Source organism: Chinchilla lanigera, unplaced genomic scaffold, assembly GCF_000276665.1.
Source record: "Chinchilla lanigera isolate Chin_1 unplaced genomic scaffold, ChiLan1.0 scaffold00058, whole genome shotgun sequence".
Taxonomy (NCBI): Eukaryota; Metazoa; Chordata; class Mammalia; order Rodentia; family Chinchillidae; genus Chinchilla; species Chinchilla lanigera.
This window is the reverse complement of record NW_004955459.1, coordinates 10,357,474-10,374,394: the sequence shown is the minus strand read 5'-3', so window position 1 is coordinate 10,374,394 and position 16,921 is coordinate 10,357,474. Positions and strand designations below refer to the sequence as shown.

General features: G+C 39.6%; 1 protein-coding gene across 2 annotated transcripts in view; it reads right to left on the bottom strand.

Annotated features, from left to right (window-relative positions):
- LOC102022890 (chromosome unknown open reading frame, human C2orf76) overlaps positions 1 to 16,921 on the bottom strand; it is a gene marked incomplete in the record, with an annotated part of 58,424 nt that overhangs the window by 31,795 nt on the left and 9,708 nt on the right.

The following is a 16,921-nucleotide window of genomic DNA, read 5'->3' as shown; positions in this document are numbered from 1 at the left end:
GACATTCATTCCCTTAAGCAAGATGTTAGGTATTTGGATAATATATTATTATTTATGTCTGTTAGTATGTCTAAAATATTTCAAAACATACAGCAATAAGGAACATTGATTTGGTCTAGAAAGTCTCTCTGAATCACAGAATGTTTATAAAAATATTTTGCTAAATTTGAGAGCGTATCATACTACGCACAATACTAAAGGGTCGAACTAGTTGAATATGTAAAAATAACTTGTAATTATAAGCAGAATATTATTCCTAATTAAATGAGTAGATCTAAAGGAACTGAAAACAGACTTTCCCCCAAAATAATGATTTATCCTATAATCTTGTCTAGAGATTAGTAGGCTTAACGGTGCTCCCCAGAAAATGTGACCCTGGAATCTACAAAATAATGCAATTCAGCAAACATCTACAAGATAAAAATTTAAAACATATTAGCATAGGGGCTGGGGATTTAGCTCAGCAGCACAGCACAAGGTCATGAGTTCGAGTCCCAGTACCAGAAAAAAAAAAAAAACATATTAGTGTACTTAATGGAGAATAGCTCCTGAGAATGAAGCACTGCATTACAAAAGCCCGGTGTATATCAACAGTATCAACAGATTCACTACAGCTAGGACCACTTCTGCCTCTACTCACCCCCAGATTACACCCACATGCTTACACCTACAAGTACCACCACACACATACCCTGGGTAACCTGCAATATAGCCCATAGCCCCAAAGAGCCTAGAACTGTATATATTTAACTTAACTATCAATTCTACCTCTTATTTGTAGCTGTCTGATCTGTAGAATGAGAATTCCTTAGAAAGTCCTTCAGTGAATTTAAGATAATAACATATGTGAAACTCTTAAGATAGTGCCTAGCACACAGGAGGACTCAGTAAATGTAGCTGCTTTTACTACTATCATTCCACTTGGGATGGATAGGTTTGAGCATTAAAGCAACTCACATAAGTAGCAGATAAAGACAGTACGTTCTCAGGCAAAATGAAAAGGATCAAAAAATGGTCCAACCAAGGAAACCCAGCAGCCTGGCAGATGCACGCCTGATAAAACTGTTTTACAACTGTAGGTCTGTTTTTGTCACAATAAAAAATTGCCCAGATGCTGTAGTAGAACAGTTAAATTTTTTATAGAAAACTTCAATTTTTCATTCACATCTAATTTGGGTCAACAGTTCACTATCATATTCCTCAGAAATTCACTGTAACATACTCAGTAACTGAACTTTCAGTTTCTTTCAGAAGGAAATCCTGATCTAATTTGGCTTAAGGATGATGGGAAATAAAGCTTGTTAGCATAGAGAGATAGCTTATAATCTATCATAGATTATAAATATGACATTTTTCCCAGAAGGTACTTAAAAAAATTTGATCAAATTTAAAAGGCATTTCTCTAAGAGAAACAAACAATAATAGTCATGGATAAATTATAAAAATATTAAGGATATAAAACATGATTTCAACAAATGAAAAACTATGTGCTTAAATATAAGGATTCACAATTATAAAGAAACCAATTCTTCCTGAATAAAATCCCAATCAAAATATAAAAAGGATGTTTGGGGAAACTGATACAAACATTTCTAAAATCTATCTGGTTGAATTTATGATCTTTGCCAACAAAGTCATAGCAGGAAAAAGAGGCAGCACCAATTATTAAAACACATTATAAAGGCTGGGGCGGTAGCTCAGTGGTAGAGGGCTTGCCTAGCACACACAGGCCCTGAGAACCATCCCCATCACCTTCCACCTCCTCACACATGCACACACACAAATTATCATGCAATACTCATACATGAATAAATTCATATGAGTGTCATAGTTTCACAGACTCCAATAACAAACATGTTCATAGAAAAATCAGCAATGTAAACTGTGACAATGAAGCAGTAATAGATAAATCAATAGAAGTACTATGAAACAAATAGACTCAACATTACATAGAATTTAGCACAAAAGTGGCAATTCAAGTTGTAACCAAGGGAAAACCTAAACAAAACTTTGCCTGCTTGTAGCAGACCTTAAAAAGCACTACATCATTTTTGAGGTCATGCAGCCAAACATCATTTTTGAGGTCATGCAGTAGATTTGCTGCACATGACACTGAAAGAAACCACCACTTAAGTATGGGTTATAATGACAATGATCACCTAGGGGACTTCATAGGGACTTAAAGACTGCTTGTGCTGGAAGCACTAACTTTTCATTTGGGCCTCTGTAGGTGTCTGATGGGGACTAAAACAGGATGACAAAGTTTTATACCTCTGTCTCTGTATTACCTGTCTCCTTTGCTACTTTACCTTTAGGTCAGATTGTTTCTGTGCAACTCTGCATGTAGATACGTTAGTCTTTTACAGAATCTACTAGGAACTGGTAGCAAAATGTTGCTTTACTCAAAACTTCCCCAATTAGATCTTTCTCTTCCATTTTCAAAGCCAAAGATTCCAAAGTAAGAGCAACTGTTATTTTCAACATTTATGGGAGCATGACACAGATTGTCAACCACACAGCATTTCATACCAGCCTTCCTAAAGTCTACTTCTTTCCCCTGGGTCTAAGGATTGAAGGAGCATGAAACTTAGGCTGAGTTCAGATGGCTTTCTTTGGGCACCAGCTTGCTATTTTCTTGGTTGTGCTGGCTTACTGAATAAGCCTTTTGCCTGACCCCAAAAACCTGTCCTTGACTCACTGGGCTTCTTTTCAAATGGTGAGTAAACGGACTTGGGCTCAACACAAAGTTCATTCAAAAAGATATTTAATAAACTGGCGTGGGGAAGACTGGTCAGATATTTGAGAAAACATAATACTTGATTCTTACCTTACTCTTAACATAGAAATAAGCTGTACATAGAGTATATATTTAAATATAACAATAAAATCATAGAGATGCACCCCAAAAAAGGTACCTATTTTTTAAGGTTAAAAAAAGTTATAAGCAAACAGAAAGCAGAAAACATCAAGGAAAGAGTTGATAAGTATAAGAAAACAAATATTTAAGAAAATAACCTAATAGTAACATGGGGTAATAGGTGGGGCTTTTTCAGAGGTAGTTGGATCTAGAGTGTATGATGCTGGGATTGATTCATGCTGCAATGCTAGGAGCAAGAACATTGTGATTAAGGGTGAGTGCTACCCACCCTAAGTTGCCTGGATAAGATATAAGGGATATAGAGTTGTGGTTGTCCCTTGCTTGCTTTGCTATCTTCTGCCTGCCATGAACTGTTTCTCGGTGATGCCTGTTTGCTATGCCACCCTGCCTTGGGATTATGAACTAAAGCCTCTATTGAACTATGAACCAAATAAACCTTCACTCCTTTAACTTTGGGTGTTGGGTATTTTGTCTGAGCAATAATAAAAGTAACTAAGACAGTAACAGAAATTGGTTAAATTCTAAAAAGACAATAAGTGTGAAAAGACCAACTTCACTTTCAACTAAAGAACTGTAATAGAAATAATAAGATATCAATTTCACCATCAGATTGGTAAAAATTAAAAACTGGCCAACTATCAATGGTGGCAAGGATATGGAAAAATAAGTATTTTCATGTACTTTGCTAAGAACATGAATGGTACAGCCTTTCTACAGATGAGAAGGGTAATTTAAACTAAAATTTTACAAAAATTTTCCTACCCTTTCATATGACAATTATTCTTCTAGTAATTCACCCTAGGAAGATAATCACATCAAACATATTTTAAATCTATGAGTTCATAATAACACTTAAAAAAAAAAGCTAATTAGTCACTCAAAAGGCTAGCAGGGCAGTTTTGTTTTTTCTGAAAATTGACTTATGGGAAGGGTGTGAAGAAAAAAGAAAACTGAACATTTTATCCTTCCTTTCTTGAAGAGACTGTATTCCATGGTTATCAAATGCCTATTAAGGAAAAGTTCTTTATAAAAGAATTATACCTTTAAAAATTAGAAGGAACAATAGAATTCAAAAATTGTTATTTACAAAGATATCAGAAGGACTAAAATAAAACATAATAACCAAAATGTTGGCAAAATTAGGTACCTCATTTATTCGGAGAGGGCACACAAAGTGGTAGAGCCATTCAGAAAAAGGAATATGGTAGCTTTGTTCAAAACTAAACATACCTGTCATTTAACCCAGCAATTCTGTTCTTGGGTATTTATGCCACAAAGCAAAAACTTAGGTTGACACAAAACCTGTATATGAATGCTTATAGCACATCCAATACAGTTCTCCAAAGTTGAAACAACCCAATGTTCTCTAATGAATGGTCAGAAATACCAATAAAAAAGAATAAACTATTAGTATCATCTGATGGCTCTCAAGAGAATTAAGCTGAATGAAAAAAAACAATCTCAGAAGGAGGTACTGTATAATTCCCTGTATTTTCCTTTACAGTATTAGCAAAACTGCAGAAGTTCAGAAAAATTAGTGTCTCTGGGGTTAAGCAAGGGGAAAAAAAGAGGTGGCTATGACTATAAAAGGGTAGCACGAGAGATCCTTGTGATGGTTCTTCACTGTGGGATTATCTATATTCGTCTATACATGTGATAAAATGTGATAGGGTATGGAAGACATGTTAGTGACAGCACAGCAGGAGGCCTGCAGCCAAGTTCAGATGGTGGGACAGTCTACTGGAAAAATAATTTAGTTTTGTCAATAAAAACACTGCATCAGAAACAAAAGAGAGGCAGGTTTTAAATTAGAAAAACTTTTTTTTTTTTTGGCTTTTTGAGACAGGGTCTCACTATGCAGTTCAGGCTGGGCTTGAGCTCACTTTGTAGCCCAGGCTGGTCTCAAACTCACAACAATGCTGCTGCCTCAGCCTCCCAAGTGCTGGGGTTACAGGCGTGCACTATCACAGCCAGCTAGAAAACTTAAATGTATCAACCAAACATTTAGACTTTGTATGAGTCCTGATTTGCATAGTACTAGGTAATATTAGGAATTAATACCAAATCTATTCATCTGGAAATTATGAATATATTTTAAATTCATATCTTAAATGACTAAGGGATATGTAGGTGAAACTGTATGACTGGTATTTGCTTTCAAGTACTCTGGCAGAGGAAAAACAATATGGAAGCGAATATTAAAAAATGGGGCTGGAACTGGGCAGGTAGTTCAGTGGTAGAGCACTTGCCTAGCATGTACAAGACCTTGGGTTCTATCCCCAGCACTGCAAACAAACACATATACTTCTCTATTCTCCATTTGTATATGCTTGAAATTTCTCAGAACAAAAGCATTGTAAGAGAGAATATGTACACAAATATGTGAATTGCAGGGAGATTTTCTTTCACTGAAATGTTTCTAATAATTTACTAAATTAGAATCTATCAAAATATCAATGAAAAACAGTTAAGTAAATTATGCCATACATAAATTAAAATACCCTGCACATATTAATACTTAATACATCTATGGACACTGCCGTGGTTTGGACATGGTTTGAGTGTGTCCCCTGCAGGGTTCATGTGTTGGAAGGCTGGTTATCCCAGTGTGGCCATGCAGAGGGATGGAGAAGCTTTAAAACATGGAGCCTAGGTTGGATGTGTAGCTCAGTGGCAGAGGACATGCTTAGTCTGCAGGAGGCCTAGGTTCAATCCCCAGCACCATGATGTGCACTGACAGGTACCGAATCAACCCCGTGTTTGGCAGTAAGAGCCACCAGAAACAGGTCACATGTACAGAAGCAGTCTGAACCTGTCTAAGATGACATGAACAGCTTCTCACACCCAGCCTCTCCCTGACTCCTGGCTGGCGCTTGTCATCACCACCACCTACTTCCCACACACTCCTCCAGTGACAGTGCAACTCATGGCTCCCATAACTACCGAGCTGTCACCAAGCCTTTTCTCCCCTGGCTGTCTCCAAACCCCATCCGCCTCACCCTCTTTACTTTTCAACACAGACACACTTCAAGTCTCAGCCCAGGAACCATCTTCTGCAGGACACCTTGGAGGTCATCAGCTCTCCCGCCAGGCTGAGCTGTGTCTGCTACCACACTGAAGTCAGCTGTTGAAGGGGCCTAGAGAGCGGCTCCTAGAAGGAAGAACACTGTGTGGTTTATTTTTCTATACTCAGACATGGACCCATCAGGGGCTGAGGAAAACCTAAATTCTTCCTTTTCCTGAATAGAAAAATGTAATACTGAAAACTGGGGCCCAGGGAAAAGTTTAAGGGCTCTGTACAATGCTTACCTAACATGCTCAAGAGTCTGGAATCCCAAGAAAAAAAGAAAGGAAGAAGAGAGCAAGAAAAGCAGAGAGAGGGAGAGGTGAGGGGGTGGAAGAAAGAAAAAGGGAGCAAGAAAGAACTTGAGACCTGGGGAAAAACATATTCGTTAAAAATATCAAAACATTTTTAAACCAACATTAATATTTAAATAACAACTCAGTTCTTTTCATAATTACACATAGGCTCAATTTAACGTGAGATATGAGTATATCTTAATAATATAATGTAGGGTAGGGCTTTGAAAAGTAAAAACACCTGGGGCTTAGGAAGGTCTTTAAACATCCCTACCTTAAGAACAAGTTTGGGCTGGTACTGCATGGAGCACCCAGCCAGTTTTCCAGCACTATCATTGCACAGAGCTGCCCAGCGTCCCACTCCTGGACTTGCTGGGAATGAAAGGCTGCTTTTCTGGCGCAGGAGACAACACAGTAAAGAAGGAGTCATGGCTCTGAAGCCTTCAGCCCTTCAGCTGAGATGCGCCTTCAGGCTCCAGAACTGAGTCTGTGGTAGAAATTCACAACCCAGGAAAGCCAGGACAAGCTGCCACTAGCCTGCCTAACCCTCCCAACTATGCTCCTTCCCAATCTGGCTCCTGTCCCCTTTAGTTTCCACCAAAGAAGCTATAAACCAGCAAGCTGACTTCTGAGGTAAAAAAAAAAAAAAACTAGCATAACACATAAAACCTCAGAGGTTAGGATTACAATAAGCACAAACCTGTGTTCCCAAACCACTTGATTGCTGACCTTAGACTGATTTCTATCAACTCAAAAAAAAAAAAAAAACAACATGTAACTACATTTCATTCTGATTATTCACAGTTGTTATGGTCTAGAAAGTTGGCTGTGAAGAGTGAATTAGAAAATCTTGAACTACAGCTCCCAGGAGAAACACAGAGTTAGGTTCCTGGGAGCCTCTGGTCACAGAGTTTTGCAGTCAATCATTCACAGCCTAATGTTATGCATGTTCTGTTTACAGACATTTTGATATACATTGTCAGTGCTTTAACACTGAACTCACAACCAACAGCACTGTAATTTATGCCTGAACAAAGCTTATCTAACACATGTATTTTCTCCTTAAGGCATATCACATCCTTTGCACTTTAGGACACTTGACAGCATGTTAGCATTACACTTAAGGGCATTATCATCAACAAAATCATCAAGGATGACCAAAAAATGGCTACAAACTGGATATTTGTTTACAGTACAAGAGCTAAAGAAAGAAGCCAAAGCATTGCCTTGTTTCACCTCAGCTGGGAACATGTGCACTGGGAGATGCAAATTTTTCACTGTTCAGCAATGTCCAAGAATGACTGACCAAGTACCTGTAAGTACTCCATTGCTTTTGGAGTTGGGTTACAAGTAAATTCCAGTGAGTAGGTGAATATACAAACACAAAATCTGCACAATAATTAAGGTGGACTGCAGCAAGTAACAGTCTATCCGCCTTCTAGTATTTGCTTTGTTTTTTAAGACAAGATCGTGTTGTCTTGTACTGGCTGTCCCGACTCCTGGGCTCAGATGATCCTCCCACTCCATCCTCCTGAATGGCCGGAACTATAGGTATACACCACTAAGCCTGGCACTGCTTTCCAGTATTTGAAGCAAGGATGCTCCTGACCTTTTCCCAAGAGAATGGAGCTCAAAAGGAGCTAACTATTAGAAGTTTTAAGAGTAGAAAAAGCACTCAAGGACCAAAGCAGTTAACATGGAGAAGACTTCTACAATGAGTGGACACAATAGCATATTGGTTAACCTTCCTTAGTGCAACTAGCAAGTGTCTAACAAGTGGGGTGTATGACTAAGATTTTTAACAGCTCCTACAAGGAATCATTTTGTAAAATTGAAATATTTTATAGTTATACCTACTCCCTCAGTTTAAGTATTACAAAATCAAGCTAGGTCTGGGGGCACAGATGTACAGTTGTCCCTCACTATATTGCAGTTCAATTATTGCGGTTTCACTGTACTGCAGGGTTTTTTTTTAAAGAAATATCTAATTCTGTATTGTGGAGTTTTTGCTATATTGTGGGATTTTATGGTATGTAGGTATTTATATAATATTTATAATTTTAATTATTTTTGCCTAAAAATTTAAAACAATGTTAAAAATATAAAACCTGTTCATTCAAGCATATTAAGGAATATTAAATTGAAATAAAATACAGTGTATATTTCATTACATGAATATCGTACTGTACACAATGGAAATGCAGTACACCATTAACACTTGCTTGCACAAGTTTGTCAATGTGAGATTGTACATGGGACACTATTGGCTGATGAAATGGAAGACAACTAATCACAGCACTGTATTCTGTATCTTGGGTGCTGATTGGCTCAGTGGCAGTAGCATTGTCTGTTTGCTCTCCGACACTGTGCCCATACATTCAGGATTTCTCCTTGTTCACTTCACATCAAGTACCCCTATAGAGGGCTGGGGATTTAGCTCAGCGGGCGGCAAAAGCGCCTGCCTGGCAAGCGCAAGGTCGTGAGTTCGGTTCCCGGTACCGGAGAAAAACCAAAAAAAAAAAACAAAACAAAACAAAAAAAAAGTACCCCTATAGAATTTTACATGTTGTTAAAATTACGTAGGTTTAAGAGTGTAGAAAGTGTTTAAGAGCATATGAAGTGTTTATAAGAGTGTGGGAAAGGTTAATGAGGGTGGAAAATGTTTATAGGAGTGTGGGGTTTATAAAGCCTTATATATCTATAAATAATTTTTTTTTTTTTTTTTGTCTTTTTGAGATAGGGTCTTGCTATGCAGTTCAAGCTGACCTTGAGATCATTCTGTAGCCCAGGCTGGCCTCAAACTTGCAATGATCCTCCAGTCTCAGCCTCCCAAGTGCTGGGATTACAGGTGTGTGCCACCACACCTGGACTAAATAATAAAGTAAATATAATGCAGCTACTTCAAGGATTTTCACCTATGGCAGGGGATTCCGGAACATAACTCCCACGATCAGTGAGGGATCACTGTAAGTCATTCTTATGTTCTAGTAAATATCATTCAAATATGTCATTTTATTTTTAAAAAACTTTAAGGCTAGTGATGGTGAGGAAACCTATATTCTTTTTATTATCCTTCCTAAAAATACACAGCAGCATGCATACTGCTGATAGGTAAGTGATAAATGCTCACCTTTTAAAGAAAACCATGGCAAATTAATAACTTTAGATAAAATTTCAGTTTAAAGTTCAAAAGAATGACAAATTATAATCAATTCACATTTAAGACTGACTAAAAGGAAAATGCCAATTGCACTTTCATATTTTTTTAACCTTTACACAGTTTTTTCTAAAAGTAGACCCTGGTAACAATAAAAAAAATGGTCATTATAATAAAAAGGAAAAAAATATAAAAATTTGCTTTAAATTTTCAAAACTAAGATTTTAAAAACATGAAACTATAAACAAGGACATGTGAGGATCAAACAAACATTTGAAAGCTTCTTGGCCTTTTTTAGTTTAGTTTCATATTGCAGACTGATACAGGAAAATAAAAACTCCCAACCTGAATGATATCTGGGACAAGTTCATGTTCTCTAAAATCAAAGAATGAATTTTAGAAACAACAGAGGTTAACAGCAGAATATATTTATTGAGGGAAAGAAAGCTTCTGTCCAAGAGAGGGAAAGAAAGGGGGGCCTGAGTGGGTTGCTCCACCCTGTCTTTTCTAGAGACTTTTATAGGGTAAAACCACAAGGTGAGGCAGGTTCAAGATACGGGGAAAATGGACAAAACTATGGTCAGCCCGTAAGAATTGTTCAGGTGGAACTGATTAAATGGGGATCAAATGGGGAAGGGAGTCACATAGCAAGCAGGCATGAATACAGAACAGGAACTTTTCCTGTAAGGAATTGGGTCAGGGACTCTTCAATATGATCGTTACCTATTTAGAATATCAATCCCTGAAGTTTACACCTAGGGAGGTATGTGAGTGTACTTGTTTAATCTTTTGTCTTGAGGTCTAGTCCACAGCAAATACCTATCTTATCTTGTCTTTTATGTTGGCTCCTTTGAGGGCCTGGCCCTGTCTGAGTGCCTATAATATTTTTATCTAACTCAGCTGCCTATAACAAGACCAAAGTGGCATTATACTGAAAAGATCGGTTTAATCATCTTTCACTGGCATAAAATTTTTGAGAAAGGTATTTTCAACATACCAATTTATGAATGGCTTTAAAGTCTTTGACCTAAACTATTTTTTAGATCAGTTAAAAAAATCTTCTACCTCTTGGTGGTTTAAGTAACACAGCAGATCCAAAATAAATACTGGCTAAATCTGACAACTATATATATCCTTTTCTACCACTGATTTACTGCATGATGACTTAAACAGCTAGCCACCCCTATGGATGAGTCACAATCAATGCTAAATAAACAAACCTGAGTATTCCCACGTGGTATTACCTACTGGAAATCAACACTTGCAATTCCACAGACCTTCATTTAAGGAGCGTACACAAAACCATCATTTGTTGTTTCTGCTCAAGGAACGTAAGATTCACAAACTGACTCTGGCAGGCTGAGTTTTCCAAACTGTTGCATACTTTACTTTTTGGAAAGAATATTTCATATTCTTTTCCTTCTTAAGCAAACATACTGAGTGTAAATTCTATTTTTTGATCCATAATGATCGGGAAGAATGTTGATTCTTGTACTGTGTGTTGGAGAACATTTCTCCATGGGTTGCTAACATTTCTGCATGTCTTATGAGCAGATACGCTTTTTATCTTAACTCTTTCTCAAGGATATGTGTTCAGTGAACAGCCCACTAAAACAGATTTCATACCCCCCACTAAAACAGAGGACAAGCTGTTTACTCTCCAATAATAGAAATATCTACCTCCAAAGTAAAGCAGCTTAGCTGGACATGGTGGTTCATGCCTGTAATCCCAGCACCTGGGAGGCTGAGGAAGGAGGATCATTGCAAGTTCAAGGCCAGCCTGGGCTACAAAGTAAGCTCAAGGCCAGCCTGTACTGCATTCAAGACCTTGTCTCAAAAAGACACACACACACACACACACACACACACACACACACACACAAAGTAAAACTGCTTAAAGGCCTTTAAGAAGAATCTGGATTGCCTAAACTTGGGAGTTCTACATCTGTGACACTGTGTTCATTCTGCATTGACTCTGTGGAGCTCTGGGGCAAGAGGAACTGACTTAGACAAGAAGCTCATGTTGGCTGTGGCATCAGTAATAGAGGCCTTTGTCTCTGATTCAGTTGTTTCTGCCAACATTAAGATCTGGATTACCAAATGCTACAGTTATGACACAGACCCCCTACCTGTGCAGCATCCATTAGGGCCACTCATCAGTGTTTCTATGGGATTTATAAAGGAAGAGGAACTGATAGAAACATGCAGCTTGTTAAAATAAGTCAGAAGGAAGTGATCAGTCTAAAGTTGTTTCTATAACCACAACTCATATATGCAACTGGGACTTTAACTTGGAAACATTTCTTGTAACTAACTTCCAAACAAAAATAAAAACAGCACACGACAAGTCTCAGCCCACCACAACCAATCAACCAGCTGATTGGTTGTACAACCAGAGACATCCCCTAAACATCAAAAACCAGCAAATGCCTCATTACACATAGTACCCTAATAAACTAAACATCTAGACGTAGTCAACTGGATGACATCTCCACTTTGTTTTTCTATGTTTAGTCTATAAAAGCTTGCTGCTCACACTGCTAAAGTGGAGCTCCCTGCATCATTTTCGGTTGCTGCCCAATTAATGAATCATTCTTTATTCAAAAAAACTGTTAAATTTTGTCTAGTTTTTCTTTAAACAAGCTTATGCTCACACGCCATAAGTGATACAAGCCTTTGTCTCAAGCCCACATTTTGTGTTGTCTATAAGCATCTAGTGAACTGCCAGCAGACTTGTCAGTTTGCAAGCAGGGTAAAATATCAGATCCTTCAGAACTTGACAGTTGGTGATAAGGATGGATGGTGACAGCGATATGGCTTTCTGGATTAGAAATGACAAAGATTCTATGGGCTTAGAAGACATGAGAAGATTCCCTAAGATCCAGTAACAAATGTTCTTGCCCGAGAGTGGGTGAGGAGGACATTCAATAACGTCTAGCAGATAAATAGCTGTTAGCCCGCTTGGGGAGGGGCAAGAGAAACTTTCATGGGTGAAGTCCCCAATTTAAAGAATTCATCTGTGCAAGACATCAGCAACAACAGCAAGCAGCATGGAACAGAGCAGAGTACAAGAGCACAAAAGCAAGAGCACAAGAGAATCCTGTGTCATTATTGTGTAATTCCTATACAGGTTGTTAGCTCATATTTACATTCTTACACAGTGTCATAACCAGTGCATGCGTGTTTACCTGTGCTAAGTTGTGGGCAGTGGCTGAGCCTCAGATGAGCCAGAGGTCAGCAAACTCCTTGGGACTAGAGTAAAGCCAGTAGCAGAAACATAGAATGCCAGAGGCAGACCATGTAAACAAGTTGACCTCTAGCTCAGTTGCACACCAGCAGGTGTCTGGCATTGGTGTTCCTCTCTGTTAACTACAGCATAGATAGCTCTGAAAATGTTTGGTTTTCTGTGTTTTCACAAAAACACTGAGACCTTGCATTTAAAACCTTGTTGCACACTTCTCCTCTTTTTACTGTGTATAAATAAAGATGCTGGGGCCAACATGGCTTCGTTTCTTCTCCATCAGAGGGCCATGTCCAACCCAATCCCAGCTTTCCTTTTATTACATGTCTTGCATTTCTTAATCTCCCACAGTCCCCTCTCAAGACCCCACTGGCTGTGCAGGATGCAGCACCAAGTTGTGGTTACAAAACTGTATCCCATTGTGCACCTGTGCTGGACAAGTGGGGTCACATCCTCAGGTGTCCTTGGATACCCCTGAACTTTGAAGCATTCTGAGTGGTTCTCCACAGTAGCAAAAGGTAGGTTTGAAACAGGCTGCTCAGTGAGGCTTTGATCATTGTCCCCTCTACTCTGAGCGGGAGGAAGAAAGGATATTATTGTAACAATGAGGCCGCTCCGTGGTACCCAAGGAAAGGCAGTGTGGTTGTAGCTGATAAATATAGGAATCTCCAAAGCTGAAACAAGTGGTGTCAGCAATGAGATATATTTTTGTGTGAATGAAAAGTCCATTAGCTTGACCTATGAGTAACCACCATATTACCTGAGACTGAAAGTAAACACACCTTGATTATGGAAGCAGGCCAGTCTCCCACCACATCCCCTGATCCCCTCCCTTGTTCTCTACCCTTATATCCACTCTAAGTAGAAAACTTATTAGGAGTGGGCTGCTGTACCTGGCCCTAGAGGGAATAAAAGCCTATGTACTCATCCAAGTATATTGGAGAACCTGAGAAAAGGGGACTCAAATTTTCATAGTTCTGTGGATATTGCCACCCAAGTCACTGTCATAGTCCCAGGGGAAGAGATACTCAGATTCAGATAATGGGGCTTGAACAGGCTCCACAGTTGGGAAGTGTTAGTAGGCTTTCCATTGCTAGAACAAACACTTGAGATGATGAACTGATACACAGAAATGGTTTATTTCAGCTTATAGTTTGAGTGATGGGTTGGCCTGGCTGCTTTGGTAACACACTATGGCAGGAGCATACAGCAAAGCAAACCTGCTCACTTCATAGCTGGACAATGAAAGAGAGGAGGGAGGGAGGGAGGGAGGGAGAGAGGGAGAGAGAGGGAGAGAGGAGGGAGGAAGGGGAGGGGGAAGGAGAGAGAGATCCCACAATATTCTTGAAGGGCATGTCCTTAAGGGCTCATCTGCCCCGTAGGTATCATCTCTCAATTTTTCTGCCACTTCTTAGTAGCACCAAGCTGAGGATCAAGTCACTATTACAGGAGCCTTTAGGGATACTTAAGAAAACTAACCTGACCTAATGGAAAAGGTCATTCATACCAGTTTAATGTATTGCTGAAGTTTCTGCATCTGAAGATATAGTAGGAAGTGACATGTTATAGTATAGTGATGGCAAACCTTTTAGAGTCCAAGCACCCAAACTGCAACCCAAAATTTATTTATTTACTGCAAAGTGCCAACACTACAATTAAACCTGAATACTGAAGTTTTAGTTTATAAAAAAAAAACTCATACATTAAAAGAAAAACACAGTAACAGAGCTTTCAATGATACAAACAGCTCGCTACAGCACACATGCCATAGGTTTGACATTCCATTACAGATCCTTGAACTTCCCTGCCCTTGATGCCAGAAAGAGTCTTCACTTAGGAAGAACTGCAGGATGAACCCCCTTCAATCTGGAGGCAGAGAGTGGGTCAGGATTTAAACCAGTCACCCCTAACTTCTACTGTTCCAAGTTTCAACTACATAAAATGATGTCTTGCTTGTTGCCAAGTCAGAAGACTCAAGTGTCAGTGGTCCTGACTGGCTGAGATCACACCTCTACCAGCAGAATCCAGCCATGACTGGATTTACAATGCCCAATCCCTTTGGCCATCAAGGAAAAATGGCTGATTCTCTAGCCTCGCACCACCAGGAAGCAAGCTTGGAACCCTGGAGGACTCTACATACTAGAGTCGGTATGTGCCTGGGATGGCTCTGTGATGTGTCTGCTGGGCCTGGATAAACTACAATATTCAAAACTTCCTTTCTTCCCTGCAGTCTCCCTTCTGCCCACTACCGGGGATAACAAACTTAGTATATACCTGCAGAACCCAGTCTGTCCAAACTGGTCTTTTATAACTTCCAGCCTGGACTTCAGATTTGCATAATCAGCACTCATAATTAAGTAAGCCAATTCCTCTATGTGTGTGTGTGTGTGTGTGTGTGTGTGTGTGTGCACGCGCGCACATAGATGTATTTCTCTCCTACTGGTTTTGCTTCTCTGGTTGAACCCTGAGTGAAACAGTTCACACTTTGAGATTCTACACAGTCCTTTATGTTGACTAACCCACAAACCAGTATTCTGAATGGCACCCAAACAAACTGGCTATACTAGAAGCCATGCAGAAAGCAGTGTCATATTCTCTACCTTTAGGACTCCATAACTGGATGCTTCCTCCAAGGCACCAGTCTTTGTGCCTGATGATTTTGCCAACTAGATCCTCTAACAAGGAAAGCAGCCTCTACCCAGAGGTGCCCCTTGCCACCCTGACAGTCACCAGGTAAACCCCATTTGAAGTTAAGTCTAACTCAACACTAATTAGGTAGGAAGAGCCAAACAAGTTCACTTGTCATATGGAAAGGATATATTCAAAAAACAGGGCTAGCTAGCCAGCAGCACATCAGCACGATGTGGAAGGGTGGCAGCTGTCCCTCTGCAAAATACTTTATTTCCCTCTCCATTACCTGAAGAAAACCTGATGTTTCCTTAGGACACTCCATTCACTGAGGTTCTCCTTAATGCCAGGCCTCATTCCCAGGTGGTTCAGCTAAGCTTCAAGCAAGGGCATCTACTAGGCTACTGTGGCTATTCAGCCTCAGTTCCAAATATGAAAAACTGAAAATAGATGTGGTCACCTGGCTCCGTAGACAGAACTCCCCTAATATTTCTATGCTGAAACCTAAACACCAATTTGATGGTATTAAGAAGTAAGGCCTTTGGGAGGTGACGAGGTCCTGAGGCTGGAGCCTTCCTGAATGGGATTAGCATCTTATAGGAGGCCCAGAGAGCTGCCTTACCCCTGCTAATACATGAGGACACAGCTGACAGAAGACTCCATCTATGAACCAAAAAGCAGGTACTAATCAGACACCAAATTTTCCAGGAACTTGACAGTAGGACACTACCACCTCCAGAACTATGAGAAATACACTGCTGTTGCTTACAAGCTACCCAGCCTCTGGTACTCTGTGACAGGACCCCAAGCAGACTAAGACATGTGGGACCCTAACTCCTCATGACTGGTATCCTTACAAGATAGCCATGTACAGATGGACATATGGGGAGAATGCCATGGGAGGACAGGGCACTGGGAATAATTCACCTACAAACCAAAGAACACTGGGGCCATTGGTAGCTAGGAGGGAAGCATGGAACAGGTTCTTGCTCAGAGCCCTCAGAAAGAACCAAGTCTATAGACATCGTGATTTTGGACAGCTGTATTCCAGAACCATGACACAGTACATTTCTGTTGTTTTAAGCCATTGTGGTTTGGATAATTTGTTCCAACAGCCCTACAAAACCACTACAAATGCCAAACTGGAATCACAAAAGTGAAAGGGGCTCTTGGGGAGGGCAAGCAGAGGCATGAGCTGGGGTAGTTTTATTTATTTATTTATTTTATTTTTTGCGGTACCAGGGATCAAACTCATGACCTTGTGCTTGCCAGGCAGGCGCTTACGCCACTGAGCTATATCCCTGAGCTGGGGTAGTTTTAATATTATAATTCTTTGTTTAAACTAAAACTTGCATTTGAAAATAACCTAATCATTAAAATACGGACTACAATTACAGTGAAGGCTCATTACCAAGCTCCACCTTCAAAATTCATGCAAATATCTTCTATTCCAAGCCATACTAAAAAGAATGAAATAGTCCCTAGCAAAGTATAAAGGAATCAATGAAAAAAGCCACAGTCTCCTTCATCTCTATTATATGACTTTATGATAAGGACCAAGGCTTCTACTTTCAGAAACTTGCATTAATGATAAGCTACCTAGCATGTCAAACATGGTGCTAAATGCTTCTGATACATCGCCTATAACCCTCACTTG